The sequence below is a fragment of the Helianthus annuus genome, chromosome 17, assembly GCF_002127325.2.
Source record: "Helianthus annuus cultivar XRQ/B chromosome 17, HanXRQr2.0-SUNRISE, whole genome shotgun sequence".
Classification (NCBI taxonomy): Eukaryota; Viridiplantae; Streptophyta; class Magnoliopsida; order Asterales; family Asteraceae; genus Helianthus; species Helianthus annuus.
Window position 1 is genome coordinate 171,580,849 of NC_035449.2, and position 23,838 is coordinate 171,604,686.

The 23,838-nt window shown below is 35.0% G+C and overlaps 1 pseudogene; it reads left to right on the forward strand.

Moving 5' to 3' along the window:
- The first annotated feature begins 21,004 nt into the window (after window positions 1-21,004).
- On the forward strand, window positions 21,005-23,458 carry LOC110925247 (annotated as a pseudogene).
- The last annotated feature ends 380 nt before the right edge of the window (window positions 23,459-23,838 follow it).

Consider the following 23,838-nt stretch of genomic DNA (forward strand, 5'->3'; position numbering starts at 1 on the left):
GTGTTTGAGTGGGAGTCACCGATCGGTGACCACCCTCCTTGATTGAGTTGGGTGTTTGAGTTGGAGAGAGTGAACAAAAATCGGTGATTGTTCACCGATGTGATTGAGAGGAGAGAGGAGAGACCAATCAAGTTTTTTTTTTTTTTTTTTTTTTTTTTTTTTTTTTTTTTTTTAATTGAGGGGTGTTTGACCATACCTAGTGATTGAGTGTAAAATGAGGAGTTGAGACGGTATAATATTATTGGGTAAGATTTCACTCAAATACCCTAGGGTGATTGCCTATACTCTCCACCCTTATGTTTCGTATATTATCTATGTTTACGAAAAAATTGCTCAGGATTGGGAAAATGGTGTCTAGTTTCTTTTGTGTAATGAGATTGTTGATGTTTTGCTAGCTACTGGCTAGTGTTGTGGCTTAATCTAACTTATAATAAAAGACTCCCAATAATAACATATGCCATTCTCTCCTTCAACCTTATAAATTTTATTTATATTTGTTTAATAATTTATTTTAATATTAATATTAATTAATAACCGGTAGATAGATATCACTTATTTTTATCCTTATCTTTACCTGAAATTAATAAATAACTTAAATTTTGCAATTTAGACCTTCTATTTTTTTTTTTACTTTTAACCTAAAGTTTTTCATCTTTTGTAATTTAATCCCAACTCTTTTTTATTTTCAATTTTGGTCAACCATAGTTTTCATATTTCCTAAGTTTTTTGTTTCGTTCTAAATTTTGTAAGTTAACGCACTACAATGTGCGTGTGAGGTTCAACCTTTTTTCGTATATTTTTCCCCTTTTGACCGGCCCGTCGCGTCACGTCTATTTTTCTGCGTTTGACAAGTTCGTCCAACACGCAGGTCCTTGATGGACTTAGTTATTTTTTATATGTTTTACGTTTCAGTTTAATTTCTCAGCAACAAGCGTGCGTGATTCAAAGATTTTATGTCTGCTTTTCGCTCGGCGTTATTTTTTCCCGTTATTATTTATTTTGTTTTTACCACCTTTTTCGGTGTTGGTGGTCGCTGACAATGGTATAGTATTACTACTACTTAACACAGTTTTATGACAACCGTTGCAACGCAGGGGCTTAATAAAAAACACAACGGCTATCTTAATAAAACAAGAGGTAAAAATAGAGTATTAATTCATGCCGTCTTTCCCGAAGTCAAACAAACCCACATGTGATGATGATAAACAACCCACATGATGATGATGATGATGATGATATTCTGTGTTCCCAAACCCTAAACCCTAAGCCAATTGAACATGGAGGATGATCATTTCATTTCAATTTCAACAATGGAGTTCAATCACCACATGACCTGCTTCATGCCTCCAAACCAACCCTAACCTCCAGTATATCTATCGGCTATAAGATGAGCAATCGGAGGTCTTCTGTTCGAGCATTCAACAAACAGCAGTTTCATCATGAAGAAGAAGCTGTTATTCCTCACATTTTCCTCAATTTTGTACTCAAGTTTTGCATTCACACAATCAGCAAGGCTCATTACAGAAGAATGTAGGTGTTCGTTTCCAATTTTCACTAGTTAATTGGTTTTCCCCATGGATTAATGGTGATTGTTTTGTGTTTGAACTGATGCAGTGAAGGTACTGAACGAAATTGGAGAAAAGTTGTGGCTATCAGAGAGGAACTGGAGGAATTTTGGCAAGGATCCGTGCAGAGACGAAGGGGACTGGCACGACTTTGTTAAGTGTGATTGCTCTTTTGATAGTAATACCACCTGCCGTGTTACTGAAATGTACGTATTCCCGAATCCCGATCTTATCAATAGGTTTGAACTTAACTAATGAACATTCATAGATACACAGTGTTGCAATAATTGAATTTTGTTTGGAGTCTTGGAATCATACTGGTGCTAGATATTGCATGAAGGTTCTGCGTTTTCGTATTTAACGAATCGTAGAATCTGTTGCTTTTTGAAATTGCATGAAGGTTCTGCTTAATCTTGTATAACTGGATTGAATAGTCAAGTTTCTAATCTTGGTTGCACGTTGACCTAATCCAGCAATCCAGTGATCTATGCAGTTAATGTGGTCCAAAATCAAATATCTGTCTAGGGCCGGTATATAAGATATAGGTTATCACAGTGGGATATGGGTAGTTTTAATATCATGCATAATTTATACACATACATATATAAAACGTAAAACATATGCTGATATACAATATTTTTAGTATCATCATCATTATCATCATCATCATCATCATCATCATCATCATCGATAATAACGGTTTCGATAACGGTCAAATATCGTTCAATATCGCCAATAATAGCGGTTTCGCTATTTTGGACCCTATTTGTCACTGCTTTATTGCAAGGGACCGCTAACCGCTATTTACTGCATAGCTGGTGATCAACATTTTTAATAGCAAAGTTTTGTTATCATGTCCAAATATTTTGAAATTGTATGATATCAAAAGCAGTATTAGCTTGTAACTCTAATTTTCATTTTTATAAAAGAAAATAACTCGATATAATATCATTCTTAATATCTAAATTTCTGCTACCATAGCACCATCTTTAGCTTGTAAATCTGATTTTCTCCGGTTAAAACAAAACTATTTCAAAGTTAACTAGAAAAGCAGCCCACAATTCACAAAGGTTAACTTGAAGTACATAATTTGACTGTGGATTTTCTAAAACTATTTTTCAATATTCAGCTACCGATTTTAGCGTTTAATTTTGATTCTATCAGTGATTTTGAACCATAAAAACGTAACATAATTGTACTCTTAATGAGGATTTGGGGTCTGTTTGGTATGGGGTAATGGAATGGACGAAGGAATGGAATGGACGAGGTAATGGAATGGATGAGGGAATGCAATGGATCATTACCATTCCATGTCTTGTTTGGTTACCATGTGTGAATGGAATGAGTTATTATTGTGTATTGTTCGGTAGGCAAGAAAAACGGAGTAATAAAATCAGCGGTGAGTGGTGGTGGTGGTGGTCGGTGGTAATGATTGTGGGTGGTCATAGGTGGCGGTGGTGGGTGTCGGCGGCGACGATGGGTGGTGGTGGTGGCGGCGAGTGGCGATGCGGCAGCGACGACGAGTGGTGGTGGTGGCAAGGTGGTCGTTGGTGGTGGGTGGCAGCAGAGGTGGCAGTTGGTGGCGGCGGCGACGGTTGGTGGTGGTGGTGGTGGTGGCATTGACGATGGTGGTGGGCGGCGGCGGCGACGAGTGTCGTTAGCGGTTGGTCGCAGTTGTGGGTGATAACGGTGGCGAGTGGGTGGCGGTGGCGGTGGTGGTGGCTGTCGGGGTAAGGTGGTGGCGGGTGGCGGCGATGGCGTCGGTGGTGTCGGTGGTGGTGCCAGGTTATGGCAAAGGTGGTGGGTTGTGGTGTTGTTGATGAATGGTGCAAGAGGGGATGGAATGGAAAAAAAACATGGGGGGTGGAAGGAATGATTCTGAGGGAATGGAATGCATTTTGGAATGGGTGATTCCATTCCATTGACCAACCAAACACCATTTTCTTCATTCCCTCGTAATCATCCATTTCATTGCACCTCTCATTCCTACATACCAAACACTACCTTGGTTTCTTGCGTGCCACTCATGGAGAGAGAATTCTATATTTGTAAACAATAAAAAGCTAAAGGATTTTATTTTTTATTTTTTTACACTATGAAGAAGTATGACGTCCCAGAATGTCTCAACCGTTCTTCCATCAAAGTTTGCCGAGCTCCAGTACCTTCAGATCTTGTAAGGAAAACCTATGTGCCCGATACGACATTAATCAGTTTATTTTCCATAATTTTTTATGTAATGATCATAGTGGAATATTAATCATGGTGCTTGATTAATTCAGGGATCTCAGTTGTAATTACTTCAGGGCAAGCATACCATCTGAATGGGCTACTATGCGTTTGAGCGAACTGTAGGCCCATATCACTCTTATTTACAATATTTGCCTGAAAAATAATCATTTTATTTTGATAATTTATCATTATGTTAACTTCTAATTATGTATACATGCAGGTCACTCATGGAAAACACGTTATTCGGGCCGTTTCCAACAATTCTCACGAAAATCACCACCCTTCGATATTTGTAAGCCACATCACCACTTCTTTAATTGTTAGAATATAAACAAATAATTATAGTAAAGTTGAATTACAAACATGATGTATCTGTACTTAAATTTGATAGTGAATTGCTTCAATTTTTTTTGTAGGAGCATACAAGGGAATCGCTTTTCAGGACCCATACCAAAAGAGATCGCAAACCTGAAAAGTTTGGAAAAGCTGTACAATTATTTTTTTTACCTTTTTAATATATATACGTATGCTTTCGCGACCCGACAAGGAAAATTAATAGATCAAATTGTATTCCCAGTGTTCTATCCTCAAATGAGTTCACTGGACAACTGCCTGTTGCACTTGCAAAACTTACCAACTTGACTGATCTGTGAGTATCAATCTTGTAAACTATCTCGATGTAAATTCATAACACGAATCTAAATATTAATATAACTTGTAAACTTGGATGATAGTCAGCAAGATTGGTTATTTGTACACCGTGTTTTCTTATGTGTACACCACAAAGATATATCTTTATTACTATTTTGCCCCTTACATTAATTTAACTTTATTTTTTTTACCTCTCTTATCGTGTATGGGAAAAGTGGTCAAAACCTTCACATGCCATCGTAAATGTTTAACAATTTTCTTAACTTAGGTGTATTTGTTACATTTTTAGGAGGATTAGTGACAACAATTTCACGGGAAAGATACCAAACTTCATTAGCCAGTGGACACAAATTTCGAATTTGTAAGAACCATGTGTGGGAAATTACATAGAAAGGTAAGATATATTTGACGGATTGCTGTTTTAACCATTGATGATTCAACGTGTCAACTTCCTGACAATTTTGATACAAGGTCACCAAATTTGAACTTTTCAATTGACGTGATTTTGTGGCGTCTAGATTTGTTATTTATATGATTACTTTGAAACGGAAATCCGTATATTGTACGTTACCTTTTTATGCAATTTCTCCAACCTTTTTGGTAATACAGTTGGAAATTTCCATCACTCGCTAAGGATACATCAATCTAAAATATGCCAACGTATGCTTTATGATGCAGGCAATTTCAAGGTTGTTCTTTTGAGGGGCCTATTCCTTCTAGCATCTCTGTCTTAACAAAACTCGAAGATCTGTATGGCTTTTTCCACTCAGTTTTCTTTTTCTATGTTTTGCGTATTTGTTCTAGTGAGACGGCTGAATATATGAAGTGGTTTATTCCTTGCTTTTACCGTATTTATCTTGTGATATAGGAGAATCAGTGACTTGAAAAGTGGGGCTTCTACTTTCCCGCCACTGCGGAAAATGACAAAACTGAGTATATTGTGAGTTTTTTATATTTGTATAATATTGAATGACGATCCCTCTTTGTTTTACTACAAGTGAAGATACTAACTACAGTTGTCGGGAATTATGCAGGGTACTTAGGAATTGTTTAATCCGTGGGCCAATTCCTAGATATGTTGGGAACTTGAGAAATCTGCAAACTCTGTAATTAGATCTTCGTTTCAAAGCTTATTAATTGATCATTGCGACTTAAACTTGCAATAATTACTTATTAATTTTTGTTTTTTTTTTCACAACCAGCCGACCCAAACCGGGCCAACCAACCAACAACAAACAAGACTACATTTACATATTAACAAATGAAATCCAATCTGCCCAACCTATCTCTTTGAATCTCGACCTATTCGCAAACCAAACAAAACCCAAAGATTTAACTTCACTTAAAATCTTATTAACACAAACCGGATTGTTGGAAAAAATGAAGTTGTTCCTGGCTCTCCATAAGCTCCAACAAGCGATCCTCAGTATACCTTGAACCGCCACTTTCTTAGCATAGCTTCTGATATTAAACAACCAGTTTCACACTAGCTTTCAATAAAGTTGTTTATCTAAAGGAAAACATAATTACCTAGTTACCACTTTAATCTAATTAAAATTTTTTACCTTCATTTCTCAATGTCCTTTTTTTTTTTTTTTTGTCATTTTGATGAAGTGATTTATAAATAATCAGATTTGTTTACAAAATCAAACATATGATTATTTCATTGTTCTTTAAAACCCTTTTAATCCCTTTAATAACAACTGATACCTTTCGAAAAACTACTGAACATTATCTAAAAGTGAAGTCGACTAAAAGTTTATCAAATTTGGAATAGCTGTGCTAATGTTATGAAAATTTATTATTTTCCAATTATTCAAGTCAATAACGCATTGGATATGTTTGGTATTTATTAAATTTTCATTGTCTTAGAGCTTCTTTTTTGAAATCTTTGTAATAATGTAGAGACCTCAGTTTCAACAATTTGACTGGCGAGATACCATCGTCTTTTTCCCTACTAAGAAACGTAGATCACATGTACGTGAATTATCTTCTACATTATTTTCATGTCTTCTAATTAGTAACCATGATCAATTCTCTGTGGGTGACCACTATTCTAATAGTTATTTGACAAAAAATGATCTTACTGGACCTATGCCTCAATGGATCTTTTCAAGCATCAAGAACGTGTAAGAATAATCTTTCCCCTGTAATATATATTTCACTACATGATCCACATCATCGAATGATCAAAAATGAACCTTATCGAATGACCAAAAAAAGTTGTTTAGAGCAGTGCTGATTAAGGCAGTTGTTTAGAGCAGTGTTGATTAGGCAGTTGTTTAGTAGAGCAGTATTAGGCAGTTGTTTAGTAGAGCAGTAGTTTGTAAATAGTTTAAATACTCTGTCAGTTAATGAGATAACAACTTTTTCCCCAAATCATTTCATTCAAAATTACATGGTATCAGAGCAGTGTTCTTCGAATCTGCTCTCGATTTGATCTTTGATCCTTCTTTTTCGTTTCAATTGTCTTCGTCAATCTCTTGTCGTTCATTTCTTTCATCAATTTCTTCTCTTGTTTCTTCAAATCTGTTCTTGAATCATGACAGACACTCAAGGTCAATCTTCTCCAATTGATCCTTCAAATCCGCTGTATCTTCATCCCTCAGATCATCCTGGTATGATTCTCGTTGCCAAGCAATTTGATGGAACTGGATTCGGATCCTGGAAGAGAGCAATGGCAATTGCTTTATCAGCCAAGAACAAGCTCGGATTCGTTGATGGTTCTGTTACAAGAAATGCAAACCCTAGCCTATGGAATCGCTGCAATGATATGGTAATTTCTTGGATCATTAACACTTTATCTAGAGAAATAAGTGATAGTGTTCTGTATGTTCAAACTGCTGATCAATTGTGGAAAGAATTGAATGAACGGTATGGTCAATCTAATGGTGCAAAACACTATCAATTACAGAAGACTCTTTGTGAAATTTCTCAAGGAAGCAGTAATATAGCATCATATTTCACTAAAATCAAGAGTATTTGGGATGAAATTAGTTCCTTATCTGTTGTTTCACCTTGTTCTTGTGGTGCTCATATGGAAATGATGAAAAGAGACGAAGAACAAAAGTTAATTCAATTTCTGATGGGACTGAATCCTAGTTATGAGAACATTAGGGGAACTATTCTTATGATGCAACCCTTACCAACTGTTAGCAAAGTTTATTCTCTTTTGCTTCAAGAGGAGAAACAAAAAGAAATTCATCCTTCTACACAAGCTTTTCCTGACGTTTCATCAATGAATGTTAGGACTCAAAGAGATTCTAAGAAACCTGTTTGTAGTCACTGTCAAAAACCAGGCCATTCAGCAAATAAGTGTTATAGGTTAATTGGTTTTCCTAAAGACTTCAAGTTCACCAAGTCAAAGAATGTAGCTGCCTATGTTTGCAAAAGTGATGTTGACAGTCAAATGAAAGATTCTCCTGCACATGTGATGAGTTCTAGAACCACTCTTACAACAGAGCAGTGTGAGCAATTAATCCAGTTCTTGCAGCATACTCAACTTGCAGAGAAGTCACAAGATGATGATCAGGACAGTAATGAGATCAGATATGCAAATTTTGCAGGTATAATGGCATGTTTACTTACTCATAATAATCAACCTATAACATGGATTATAGATACTGGTGCCAATGATCATATTTGCTGCAATGAAAATCTGTTCACAAATGTCAAGATTCTTAGAAAACCAATTTCTATCTTTCTTCCTAATGGGAATATTGTCACAGCTTACAAGTCTGGAACAGTAAAGTTACTTCATAATCTATCTTTAGAAAATGTTCTTTTGGTTCCACAATTCAAACACAATTTACTATCAGTTCCCAGATTATGTGTTGACACAAGAGGATTGGTTTTCTTTTCTAACAAAGCTTGTATGTTGCAGGCCCCTTCTCTGAAGAGGCCACTGGCTCTTGGTAAGCTTCTTGATGGGCTGTATCTTCTCAGATCCGAATGAAATTACTTTCAATTGTAATGATGTTTCAAATTCTAGAATAAGAATGACAAGTTGTAATGCTACTGTTTCAAGTAAGACTTGGCATGATTGACTTGGTCATTTACCTTTGTATAAACTTCAGAAATTGTCTCTGTTTTCTAATGGTGATCATGATTAGATTCATTGTTGTGATATTTGTCCACAAGCAAGATAACACAGATTACCATTTCCTAAAAGTAAAACAGTCACATCTCACATTTTTGATCTTATTCATGTGGATGTTTGGGGCCCATATCATACACCTACTCATGATGGTTATAGATACTTTCTGACAATTGTTGATGATTTTAGTAGGGCTACATGGACTCACCTTCTTTCAACCAAAAGCAATGCCTTTAGTATTTTGCAAAAAAAATTTCAAATGGTTGAAACACAATTTCAAACAAAGGTAAAATGCATAAGGACAGATAATGCTTTTGAACTAGGTACTGCTGCAAATCATGCTCAGTTTCTTCTTTCCAAAGGTATTATGCAGCAAACAAGTTGTGTGGCAACTCCCCAACAAAATGGCATAGTGGAGAGGAAGCATAAACATCTTTTAGAAACATCTAGAGCTCTTCTTTTTCCAGTCAAAGTTGCCAATCAAATTCTGGGCAGAAACTGTTTTGACTGCCACTTATCTTATCAACTTGTTCCCAACAAAGTTGTTACAAGGGAAATCTCCTCATGAAGTTTTGTTTGGAAAAATTCCATCTTATTCTCATCTAAAATCTTTTGGTTGTCTTTGTTATGCTTCAACTCTTAAACAAGGAAGATCTAAATTTGATCCAAGAGCTGTTCCTTGTTTGTTTGTTGGCTATCCTATGGAAAAAAAGGGATATAAGTTGTACAATCTTCACACAAATGAAATTTTTGTGTCAAGAGATGTCATGTTTTTTGAGTCTTTGTTTCCTTCCATCCCTGATCAAAAATCTTCTGTTTTGTTTCCTTCTTTCAATGTTCCAATTGATTTCTTTGATCCCGTTTCTTATCCCAGTTCTTCTCATTCTGAGAATCACATGAATGATTTGCATGTCCCTGTTTCAGATCCTACTCCATATGTGGATCTCAGACGATCTACAAGACAATCAAAACCTCCTTCCTATCTTGCTGATTATCAATGTAATTCAGCATTCTCTTGTTCTCATTCTATTACTAATGTTTGTGCTGTTAATCATGTCCGTTCTACTGATCTTCCTGCATCAAGCACTACCCTTTCTCATAATCTTGACAAAATTTTTGAACCAACTTCATACAAAACTGCTGTTCTTTATCCTGAATGGCAATCAGCCATGCAATTAGAGCTTGATGCCCTAGAGGCAAATCACACATGGGTTGTCACTTCTTTCCCTTCCGGTAAGAAACCCATCAAATGCAAGTGGGTGTATAAAGTCAAATACAAAGCTGATGGCAGTTTGGAAAGATGTAAAGCACGGCTGGTTGTTAGAGGCAATACACAAAAAGAAGGGATCGATTATAATGAGACTTTTTCACCAGTAGTTAAAATGACTACCGTTAGAAGTCTTATTGCAGTAGCCACTAAAAAGAATTGGCCTTTACATCAACTAGATGTAAACAACGCGTTTCTGCATGGAGATTTGGATGAAGAGATTTACATGTCTCCACCACCTGGGATGATTCTTTCAGATTCCACTTCTGTCTTAAAACTTCAAAAGTCACTATATGGCCTTAAACAGGCTTCACGACAGTGGTATGGAAAGTTGTCTGATTTTTTGAAGTCTAAGGGATATGTTCGTTCACAAAATGATCACTCTCTGTTTTCCAAAAGTATGGCATCTTCCATTGTTCATATTGCCATATATGTGGATGATATTTTAATGACCGGAAATAATGCACAAGAAATGGAAGATATCAAATCTTTTCTTCATTCAACTTTTAAGATAAAGGATCTTGGTTCTCTCAATTATTTTTTAGGAATTGAGGTGTTGAAAGTCAAAACAGGCACTATTATGACTCAAAGGAAGTTTGCAAAAGACTTGTTACAAGAATTTCATGAGTTCTTGCCTTCATCTCCCAAGACTTGTCCTTTACCTGCTAATCTGCAGTTGTCAACTGATCTTGGTCCCCTTTATACTGATCCTCTTCAATACAGGAGATTAGTTGGCAAGCTTAACTATCTTACTCACACAAGACCAGATCTTTAATTTGCTGTCCAATTTTTAAGCCAGTTTATGCAAACTCCTCATGTCCCTCACTGGGAAGCTGCTTTGCACACACTTGGTTATGTTCAAGGATTATTTTTTTAGTAATTCTTCTAATTTCAAGTTAGAAGCATTTTGTGATTCTGATTGGGCATCTTGTCCTAATACAAGAAGATCAGTTACTGGTTACGTTGTTCTTCTTGGTGGCAGTCCAATTTCCTGGAAGTCTAAAAAGCAATCCACTGTGTCTTTAAGCTCAGCAGAAGCAGAGTATAGATCAATGCGAAGGGTAACTGCTGAGCTCACATGGTTGACTAGGCTACTTCATGAATTCTCAGTTTCTTCTATTACTCCTATATCTTTGAAGTGTGACAGTCAAGCAGCCATTCATATCGCTCGAAATCCAGTATATCATGAGAGAACAAAACATATTGAGCTGGATTGTCATTTTGTGAGAGAAAAGCTTCAAGAAGGACTGATTTCTTTGTCCCATATTTCAACCGAGGATCAACCAGCTGACTTGTTTACAAAGAGTCTTTCTTCTACAAAGCATTATCTTTTACTGTCCAAGTTGGGGCTTTCATTCCCTCCAACTTGAGGGGGGGGGGGTGTTAGCTTATTTATTCTGTTGATAGTTAGTTAGTTGTTAGACAGTTAGTTAGTTGTTAGACAGTTGATAGTTGATTAGGCGTTGTTTAGAGCAGTGCTGATTAAGGCAGTTGTTTAGAGCAGTGTTGATTAGGCAGTTGTTTAGTAGAGCAGTATTAGGCAGTTGTTTAGTAGAGCAGTATTAGGCAGTTGTTTAGTAGAGCAGTAGTTTGTAAATAGTTTAAATACTCTGTCAGTTAATGAGATAACAACTTTTTCCCCAAATCATTTCATTCAAAATTACAAAAAATGAACCTACTTAATTTTTGGTATTGTATGCTGTGGAACTACTCAATAAATTATAATGTAAAATCTTGGTTAAAATAGCGTAATTAATCTTTAGCGATGGTTGTGTTTGTATGTATTTATGCCTTTACAGGGATGTTTCTTATAACCATGTTAGAGTAGCCTAATTAATCTTTAGCGATGGTTGTGTTTATATGCATTTATGCCTTTACAGGGATGTTTCTTATAACCATTTCACCTGGGATGCTTCTGGTCCAAAAATTTGTGAACAAGGGACAATGTAAGTTGTGTTATTTCCCCGGTCATATGTATTCTACATTTGGGTCTGGTTTTATATTTGTGGTTTATGCTTGACGTAAAACTGAATTTTCACTACTTCACTCAGAAACGTGGTGGAGAGCTATTCTTCGTCAATAAATATACAGTAAGACACATTACCCTTATTTAAGGTTACAATAATCAACATAGAGTGTTGGGAAAGCATCAAAACTTGGGCCTAACTTCGCTCAGGACCGGTCCTAATAGTACTATTTTTCATTTGTATATATTTAGTTTTTTTTATAAAATAGTATATTTTAAAATTATACGAACATTGTTTAAATTCAAAAACAAAATATCTTGAAATCTAAAATAAAGCTTTTAACATGAAGAATCAAATTAGTTTTTATTAAGCATAATATACAAGTGTTAGGGACTGATATAGAACTTTTGGGCTTCACCGGCATCTAGGATCACACTTTTCAATCCGGTTTGGAACGGCCATGGGCTCACATGAACCACATAGAGTGTTGTGTGAGCATCAAAACTACACAATGAATTATTTGTTTTGTATTTCTTATGTAGAGACGACATTCATCCATGTCTAAGAAAAGATTTCCCATGTACTAAATCAGATACACAGAGTAAGTAAAGGCATTACATCAGTACATACTACATACAATTACACATTAACCTCATCCCATATCTTAACTAAAATGTATTCGTTTGCATTAGAAATCTTTTCTCTGCACATCAACTGTGGAGGTGCAGAAGTAAATATCAACAACACCATCATATATGAAGCTGATACGGAGAGAAGAGGTGCCTCATCGTATTACAATGCTGGAAATTGGGCGTTTAGCAGCACAGGAAACTTCTTAGACGAGGACCATGACTTCGATGACTATATGCTTTCCAACACGTCTAATCTCTATAATACACATGATTCTGATGCCTATACTCTTTCCAACACGTCTGAACTCTATAATACACCAAAATGTGATATGGAATTATATACAACCGCACGCAAGGCCGCTATTTCCCTTACTTATTATGGATTATGTCTTTTGAATGGAAAGTATACTGTCAAACTCCACTTTGCAGAGATTGGTTTAACCGATGATAACTTGTTTAACAGCATCGGGAAGCGTGTATTCAATGTTTATGTGCAGGTGGTTCAACTTTTGAATGGCATAAATATGCAGCCAACTTTAATCCGATTTCTGTTCCGTGTAACCATGTTAATTTCAGCCAGAAAAAAAAACCATCAGTGTTTCAAAAAGTTTGATTTAAGGTAACTAGGTAAGAAAAATGATACGTCGTCCCAACAAGTAGATAATGTAATTGTTTTAGATCGACATTTTTTCTGGCTAAAGAAAGAGGTGGTTACCTAAACAGAAATTGAGCCAAAGTTGATTCTGTTATATTTAATTAGGCCTAAAACAATATATGCAGTTGCAACTTGTAAAAGGACCATTAACATCTGCTGATAACTTTAATTGTAGGGGGAGCTAAAACTAATCGATTTTGATATAGTAAAAGAGGCTCGAGGTGTTGGTATTGGAGTTATAAAGAGTTATACAGTTATTGTGAAGAACAACACACTCAAGATTCAACTTTACTGGGCTGGAAAAGGCACTACTGGAATTCCAATGAGAGGAAGTTATGGTCCGATTATATCAGCTATATCAGTTGACCCGCGTAAGTGATTCTATATTTACCACATCTGATTTCTAACAGTTTGTTATCTCTAACCTTAAATATTGCATAAATCCAAACCAAAAACATGAAGAGCGAGGTTTTCTTTGAGTTTTGAGTTCAATATTACGATGCCGTAAAACCACGTTATTCATTTCTAAGTTCTAACACCTGATCTCCTGCCACTATATCATCATCTAACGGTGTGAAGACTGCGTAAATATGTTCTTGGTCACTCTGATCCTAGTATCCAACATAAGTTAGAGCTAACTAGTAAGCATGCTTTGACTTTTGAGGTCAAAGTTAATATGGATTAGAGACAATTGTTTTCTAACCACAAGATTCATTTCCCATATGTGGCCTGCCCCTGATTTCTTGGTTTTTAGGTAAAGATTGCATGAAAGTGTTGACAAAAAGATAAGGACGATCTTTTAAAGTCAAAATTATGGTTTCATCTAATTTATTTAATGAAATTTAAAGAGAGTAATGTTTTAACGCCACTTAATGTTGCCTTGTGACCTTGGTTTGTACAGATTTTGTCATCACACGACATCATAGAAAAAGGCTTGATGTTGGTTTAATAGTTGGCATCGTCGGTGGAGTCACTCTTGTACTTATAATCATGATTTGCTTGTGGCGGAAAGGTTACAATATGAATAGAAACCAACCTATAGAGGTAGATATTTCATCGTCATGGTTTTTTTTATATGTGTAAATTTTGACCCATTTATTTATAAATTTATTTCGGGGTTGTGTTTTATCTCAGGTGGATCAAATGAGTCACACCACAAGCTTTAACTAGAGGGGAATGGACCTGTTTGATCAAACTGGCTAATAGTCACCCAAAAGGAGTAACTTTGGTCTTTTCGATAGGAATTCTATTTATGGATTAGGTTCAAACGTGAACATTTTCTCCAGCGTGAACTGCGTGAACTTATCTGGGCCCTTGATTTTGTAGATGATAGATCTTAGATCAATGGCACATTTTAATCTAAAGGGTAAAATAGGGAACTTTCATATTAAAGATATGGAAACCAATTAATTTGTAATCCCCTAAAATAATTAATTTCTAATCCCCTAAAATCCCTGTAGCAGATAAACAACTGGTTTGTAATAATATTTGAATCTGAGTTGTCGAAACAGTGATATTTGTTTGGATGTTTTCTGTAATAACTTGTTATTAATTTGGGATACGGTATGGGACGTATCATTTAAACTGGATTTGTATGATAGTTGTTGTAGAAACTTCTGGACAATCTGTTTCGCTCAGTGCCGCGCCCCGATGATTCCGCCATCGGTTGGGGTGTGACAATCAAGGATCAAGATATAATAATACCTTTTGGAGCAGATATAGAGATTGCATTTCCAATACTTCTCTTGGACCAACAGTGAAATATTTATGCTTATTTATGGACTAAGTTATGCTGTTGACTACAGTGAAATATTTATGCTTATTTATGGACTAAGTTATGCTATTGACTACTGTTCCTTTTTTTTATAGACTAAGTGAAATGACTGGGTTGAATGTTTGTTCGGTTACGGGTTGATCGCTATCCAAAGGGTGGTGTACATGGATGCCTTATTAGTGGTTTGTGATGGAAGGAATGTGACAGGCCGTGACTTGAGTCAAAAGGTGTTATAATATAGTTTTTGAGGGTGTATACGACAAGGCACGAGAGGTCTGTTCGTGGACCCAAGGTAAATCAGTGACATTTTTGCTTTTGTTTTTTTTTCTATGATATTTTTACAAGGTAGTATTAAAGTTACTTCACTTTTTTTAGTTTCATTATCTCTATAACATTATCTCTATAACATTTATAAAGTATGGTGAATTGTAGTGCACCTTGGGCCTAATTAATTTATGATTTTATCCCCACTTTAAAGTTGTTGATGTGTAAAGTTGTTGATGTACACTTGTGTATTATGATTTTCCTCTGTTTCTAACGCGATGTACACATGTATATTCTGATTTTGCTCTGTTTTTAAGGCGCTGTACACATGTGTATTCTGGCTTTGCTATGTTTTTAATGTGATGTACATATGTGTATAGCGTCTGTTTTTGTGATATCTCATATTTTTTTTGTGTATTGAATGTGTAAAGTTGATGTACACTTGTGAATTATGTGAAGTACTAATTGCTGAGTTTTTTGTGTTATTATAGGAGACGTCGTAAACGAGGAAAGTGGAGATGGAAGGTCGATAAGGATGATTCACGTATGAGGTCGATAAGGATGATTCACGTATGTTTGTTTGCTTGGTTGATAAGGATGCTTCAGCATACAACGCGACGAATAGTTGTAAAAGACTATGTCTTTTTTATTTTTCCGATTATGTTGCGTTTATTGTTTTCACGAAACTGGAACTTGTAATTGTATGTTTTTTTTGGTTTGGCAAACATTATGGAAATTGTTATTTGCTTAATATAAAATAGGTTTACAAGTTTTGTTTATATGTATGTATTATGTAGCTAATTACACATATGTACCATGCTGAGTACACATGTGTACTGTTCAATTCATATCAAAGTACACATGTGTATACCGTTGAAATATGAAGGTTATGTGAATCTTAAAAATCATAATCCGAATTCTGGTGGTGAAATCTAAATAATAAAAATGAAATAAAAGATAATGTGGATAATGAATTTAAAATAGGAAAGATGTAACTTAATTCAATTATTAAAATAATGATTTAAATCTAATTTTTATATAATTACAATCATACCCTTAACAACTAAAAAGGAAATCAATGGTCCAGATTAGTTCACGCAGTTCACATATGGGATTAGGTTCACGCTGGAACCCTACCCTTCTATTTATTGTCTATCCTTAAGAATCCTTTACTTAGACTAGAGTAGGATAACACACCTCACTAAAATGCTCTGTTATTCTTTTCTACATATCAATTTATTTGGTATATGAGGTGTTTACTTGCATGGAATATAGATTGGAAATACTTTGGATCATGGTATTATACCTATGTTCATTCTCAGAATTTTATTCAAAATATTTTGTTGCTACTCAAATTCACATGTGTAGATCTTAACAAGGTTCATCTTTACTATGTGCTAAACAAACATAACCTATTTAAAGTTATAACATGCTTCTTATTTCTAAGAGTTTGTCTTACTTGAAAGTTCAATTCAAGTAAAACAAATTTCTTTTATCTTTGGTTACATGTATGCTTTGCATTTTTCTGAGTTCAACCAATTTGTCCCACCCAGGACAAGTTTTGTCAAACAAGCAACGGTAAATTGAATACACTAATCATTAGTTATGAATTAACCATAATGACATAAAAGTCTAAACCATATAGATACACAAGTCAAATAGTCTCAAAAGTTATAGTACATAAAGTCATGCTCCAACTCAGGGCAGGCTATTGGGCCGACCAATTTGTGCCGTAGCTCGAGGCTCGAAATTTTAAAGGGCCTAAAAGGTTTTTTATAAGCTTGATATGTTGCAAACACATCTTATTTTCCATTGTAGTTATGTATAGTTTTTATTTGTTTGAGTCGTTTACAGCTTTTACTTAGTAAAAATGGTGTTTTGTAAGTTAAAAGGTGCAAAGGAAACTTAAACGAGCTAATACGGTAAAAAACAATCAAACAAGTGGAACTAGGATGTAAAAATTAATTTAATGAGCAATACGAGCCTAGGAACATCCCGAGGCCCACCCCCACCCTCATCATGATTTAGGAACTACAACCAGTTCCTAGAAGACTTGAGTCTGTTCAACCACTAGTCACAAGAACATTTAACTAAAACCCTGTACACGTGAGTGTTCAAAACACTACTGCATCATCATCAACATATATCCCAGAGGATATGGGCAACCACCATTTCAAAGAGTACCTTATTGTCACACCCCAACCGATGGTGGAAACATCAGGGCGCGGCACTGAGCGAAACAGATTGTTAAGAGAAATTCCACAACGACTAAATTACCAAATAGTTAATATTATGTCCCATACCATAACCCATCAAGTAATCTAATTATTACAGACATAGATATTCTCCAAACAAAACAAGTTCCGACAACTTAGATTCAAATAAATAAATTGTCTTTGTTTCTAGACTCCATCCTACTGGATTCCACAAAAGCAGATAATGCACAACAATCCTAGCATTCAAACACCTGCCACATATGTTAAATAAAGTCAATACACATAGTGTAAAGGTGAGCATATAAGTTTGATATAGTAATAGAGTTCGAAATAGTTTATGCATAACCAACATGAAACATGTACTAAGTGAAGGCAAGTAGGTTATCGACAGAGAAATATGCACAGATGTGACTGCGAGTTGTAGAATGCGCAACACATATCCTCACTGGGACACGTGAAGTAAAGCCCTTAACAACCCCTGTCCAAGACAGGTGCTGAGTCCAAAATATAGTACTATCGTTGCTAAGGTGTCAGGCAACAATCACTATGTTAGCATAACATACAAGCATTCATCGAATAACACGTAGCATGCATTAACGGTCAGCGTATAAATAGTGTTTGCGTTGTGCGTCGATTGTGATTTAGAATAAGTAACGTATGTAACACCCAAAATTGCGTAAAGCAAAAAGGGATCAAGTACACTCAAAGATTGTGTTTAACAAGTAAGCACTCTCTTGGATTGAAGAGAGCGCTGAGAGAGATTAGCCTGAACAGTTAACAATAGTATAAATGATAAGCGGCGTGTAAAACGGTGCAAAGGTGGTAAGTGTCGGATGGTAATCCGATCGGATGGCAATCCGATCGGATGGCCAGTCGATCGGATGTCAATCCGTTCTGATGGTCATCCGATCGGATGGCCATTCGATTGGATTGACATCTTGTTTCGTAAGGATGTGTTTGTGTATGATGACTTTGAAGTTTTCGTTGTAGCATTTTGAAAACACAGAAGCATCTTTACCTTTCAAGTCGATCGATCGGTGGTTTGATCGGATAACGATCCGATTGGTAAGACACTTAGTGAGAATAAGCATCTTTACCATGTGAACTCTGTGCCTCGTTTGCCTTCCCATCGGACCTTCACAATGGGAATGCGTGAGCGACTGAGCTGCTTGGTTTCTCGGTCCATGATCTCGTCAGGCTTCTCCACGAAGTGTAATGTTTCGTCCACTTGTAGATTCTCCAGTGGAACTTGTAAATCATGCTCAGCCAGACACTTTCTGAGGTTCGAAACGTGGAAAGTTGGGTGGACGTTGCTAAGTTCCTCCGATAGTTCGAGTCTGTAGGTCACTTTTCCGATCCTTTCCAGAATCTTAAAGGGTCCAACATATCGAGGCGCGAGTTTCCCTTTCTTGCCAAATCTGACCACACCCTTTCAAGGTGATACCTTTAGGAGTACGTGATCGCCAACGTAAAATTCAAGGGTCCAACATAAGGCACCCATCATTATAAACAACTTATTATAATTTTAACTTCATCCTAGATGATTACAATCAAATTATCTACATATTTGCTCCTCTTTATAAATTTATAAATATATACATGCGTGTAACAAATTTATGATTTACACATTTTTTTGTTATTGTTTAATATATAAATCCCAACATATCTTAAACAATTCAGAACCTACCCTATTTGATCATATAGATCCAAATTCTTTTATGACAATCACTTTCGCAAGTTTATAATGTGCAACCCATATAATTTTACTAGGGAAATAATAAGACTTTATTCTCCTGCCTGAATGTGTCATAGTATCCTTATACCTCCCTTAATACTCCTTATCGATTATAGACTACTACATGTCTTCACAAGGATCTAAACTGATTCAACTATCATTAAGACTCGAATCAACAAATTCCAAAGGAAATATTTCACCGCAATAAAAAAAAAAACAATGAAGATCACAAGGTCATGAACACTTTTTTTTTTTTTTTTTTTTTTTTTTTAACTAAAACTGATAATAGTTCCTTTTTCTTTACTTAATGTCATAAAACTTGTTAACTACTTTTAAGGAGGTGAAAGACTACGAAACACTTGTACTAAGAACAAGGGTCTCTAAACTCCCCTATGACTTTTGTTGATTTTCACTTAACAACTCATGACTATTAAAATTCTTATTCAGCCCAAATTCAAGATAAATAATTCATTTTCTCTTACCTTGGAGGTCCACATTTTCCATTTTCGAAAGCATCACTAGTATTAACGTTTGAGTTTTTTCCCAAAAGAGTGTAGGTGGAAAAATTATTTACCAAAATGGGTGATTTGAAAAATAATTACTAAAATAGATGTTTTGCAATGACTTTTTTCCTAAATTGGTGAGGGTGGAAAAAATATTTACCAAAATAGGTGATTTTTAAAAAATTATTAAAATGAGTGTTATTTCTTATTTCTTTATTATTAACTAATCTATTATATTTTTTTTCTTTTTTTTTTCAATTAACCTAATATGTTTTTAATCTATTTTCTCCAAACAATTACTCTTTATATTGTATTTACTTTTTAACCAACCAAAATATATTTCTTTTTCATAATATTTTTTCTTTTATTTCCTTTTACATTTATGTGAGCTAAATCATTCTAATTTTAGAGATGTAAACAATCACTAAAGTAGCAAGTTCATGTTCATTTATTTAATGTTAATCGAACAAACAATCAAACACAAACATGGTTTTCTTTTTTTGTAAACGAGGCATGTGTTCATGTTTACATCAACCCATTGTTAATAAAATTTATGTAACTTTAGGAAATACTATATTATGGGTTTTCATTTGAATTGGTAATCAACTACACGAACAATAGCAAATGAAAAATTAATCTCAAAAAAATTAAATTAAAACAGTAGATGAGAGGTATTAGCACTCAGTTTGTTTTAACATGGGTTTCATTATAAAAAAAAGAAAAAAATATATATGATAATTAATAAGTTAGTTAAAAAATCTATATAATGAGTTAGATGGAAGAAAAGAATATAAATGTGATAGGTTGATTAAATAAAATTAGAAGAATTATAACAATTAGTTAAAAAATAAAGAAATATAGAAAAAACCCTATTTTAGTAATTATTTTTCAAATCACCTATTTTGGTAAATAAGTTTTCCATCAACACCCTTTTAGGAAAAAACTCATTAACGTTTATCCTTCTTGATCCACATTTTCCATTTTCGAAAGCATATTCTTCTTTTCCTTTTTAAGGTTTGTGACCTCTTGTTTTCATCATCACTTTTCCATTCCACCTGTATAAATCCACTTAAATGTATTTAGAATACATATAATATATTACACACAAATCTCAACATACTCTCATTTTTCTTTTACTCCATGTAAGGTTTTTTAATCTCTTTAATTAGGGCTTTCTCCCTTATAAACCAATAGCATTTTAAGTCTTAAGGAAGATATACGACTTCTTTTATTTGGTTAGTACTCCTTTACACAATATCAAGGGTTTCAGCATATTCTTCATGTTATAGTTTCTATAAAGCATTTAACCCAATTTCCCTAACATTTTTTAAGACGTGATCCCAACAGTCATGCCTTGTTGCTCTAATTTTTCATCCCTGCTCCCAAATTTTCCCTTCATTTAGTGTCAGTCTCACTGAATCCTTGGAAGTTCCATCAAATTGATGAAACAATGGGATCAATTAATGCAATCGATGGCGTGTTGAATAACCCACAGTCCAGTTTTCGTATTGAATGGCGAATTGAACACTGGTTTTGCAATTATGGAGTTTAATGTACTCAAACAGACCGTTTACTTCCGTTTCTCTGACCGCACAAAATCCACATATATTCATTCTTAAAATTCAGATTGATCGACACCATCAACACTGCCGCTTTGGTCATCAAATCCGCCGAGAACAGAGCACCACAATCTTCTCCGGTTTCAGGTGAAGTTTTTGTTTCCTATGGTGTTGTTTGTTGATTTAATACACATCATTCTTTGAGTTGAATTGCAGATAGTGCTGCTGAAGATCGATAGTGCCCTAGCTTCATTCTTTGATCCGAATCACTCATCGCCATGCTGGGTAACCCCCTGATTAAATACGAAGCTATTAACTTTCTTGATCATCTTCAAGTTTTATAGGTTTTCTTGAATAAAGTTGTGATCTTTTTTTTTTTTTTTTTTTTTTTTTTTTTTTTTTTTTTTTTTTTTGCTGGAAAAACCCTAAAAATTTGATGAAATTTGGGGGTTTTTTGGATTTTATTTGTTTATTTGGTTAATGGAAAGCTTAGGGTTATAGTTTGATTATGTATGTGATGTAAAAGGTCAAATGTATGATACCCTTTAGATCAAAGAGACCAAGAGGGATCTAAAATGTTCCATTTTTACAAATGAGAGTGGTTGATTAAGCTTTTAAAGTATTGATAGGATGTGTTTTAGTGGCTCATATTGTTATTGTTGCTGTCAACTTTTTTTTTTGGTATCATGTAGAAAGGTTTATCTTTTGAGGCTATATGTATTTCTTTGTTAATGTTTTCCAGCTAAGGGTGGTTTTGATACAGGTTGAGATAAGCACTTGATTAAATGCATTCGTAACAATAACATTCAAGAAATACACTTGATTGGGTTCCAAAGAGTGTTTTTTAAGTATTTGTAAACATCTTGGTAGCGTTTGGGGCATTTGTTAGAAGAATGCTTCTCATTGTCATCATTGCATATATTGAGGCCATTGACTTTTATCTAAGATGTTACTCTTTACCACATTGATTCATCGCCTGTTGCTGAGTTTTCTTCTTTTTGTGTTGGTGAACTCTTTAATGGTCATATATGCCCCCATTTTGATAGTTATTACATCACGAATTACACAAAAATACAGTCATAAATGATACCATTTTGTGACTCACTCTCTGTATCAAATGAAATTATGATGTCTTACATGTATAAAACATCACGAAATTAAACTAGAACTTGTATTAGTGTTTTTGTAGTTTTTTTCTTGGGATCGAAAGCTTTCTGTTGTGAATTATATTCATTTTAAGATTCTTGTTTGCGTTTAGTTATAGATTAGTAATCATTTATGCCGACAAATGCAGGCAATCATGGTTGGTGGATAGCAACCAATTTGCTTCTAAGATCAAAAGTGCCTCTGGTGCATGTGATCCTGAAAATATCATATGGAAAAGTAATCCCACCAAAGCATGCCCAAACTGTCACCATATAGTCGACAACAGTGATGTAAATTTCTCTATGTTACATTCCTACATTATTACAATATTCTTTAATTCTTTCGGGGCCTAACATTCATGTTTCTAGGTTAATCAAGCCTGGCTGGGGTTGCCCCGAGGGGTTAAATTTGACCCGCTGGATCAAGAAGTTATCTGGCATTTACTTGCTAAAAGCGGTGCACGAGGTTTCTAGCCTCACCCTTTTATCGATGAGTTTATTCCAACAGTCGATGAAGATGACGGAATCTGTTACACTCATCCTCAAAAGTTGCCAGGTACTTATACATGTTCATATTTTCTCATATACAATGACACACATTTTTTGTTATATGAGTCTTTTTTATTTTGTTTTAGGTGTCCAACAAGATGGAAGTGTATCTCACTTTTTTCACAGAGCAATCAAAACGTATAATACTGGAACTAGGAAACGCCATAAGATACACGGTGATGATTTCAGGGACTTTCGCTGGCACAAAACGGGCCGAACAAACCCCGTTAGACGGGGTTCAATAGGGGTGTAAGAAAATTATGGTTCTTTACGTAAGTCAGGTAAATGGCGGGAAAGCGCAAAAAACAAATTGGGTTATGCACCAATATCATTTGGGAACTGGAGAAGATGAGAAGGAAGGCGAGCATGTGATTTCAAAAGTCTTTTATCAACAACAACCGCAATCTAAACCAAACGGAAAAGATGAAGAGATTGTAGTTGCGGACTTTGTTGCTCCTGTTGTGAAAGTTGACCCTGTGACCCCTGAACCACCTCGTGCTAAAAAATGGGTCGTAGATATGGGTCTTGAACAAGAGCCCGCTGAAACTTTTGCGGATCCTGTTCAGGTATCTTTTACTTATCAAATATGTCTCACAAACTTACAAGATGAAATACTAAGGAAAATCTATAAAATCGTGACATTCTTATAAACTTTTGCAGATCTTGTTCAGGTTTTTCGGTTTTAGCAACGGTTCGGTTCGGTTTTTACGGCTTTTTTTTTTGTTTTTGGAACAAATTTAGCATATTTATCAATGGACGAATTTCAGTGGGATAAAGATGTGTCGATCTTGTTTCTAACTGGTACAATTTCTACAAAATCTAATTTGTTTCCTAATTTAAGTGAAGTCCATTCAACCCGAAAAATCTAAAGCAAAGGATAGATATCACTCTTTTAAGACAACTACGTGATTCTAATCATTATGGAGTGGTACACATGAACATGACACGATTAACTAGTCATGTCATTTTATTTTTCAAACATGGACGAGTTTATAAACTTGTTAAACGACACGACCGGCTAACACAATTTT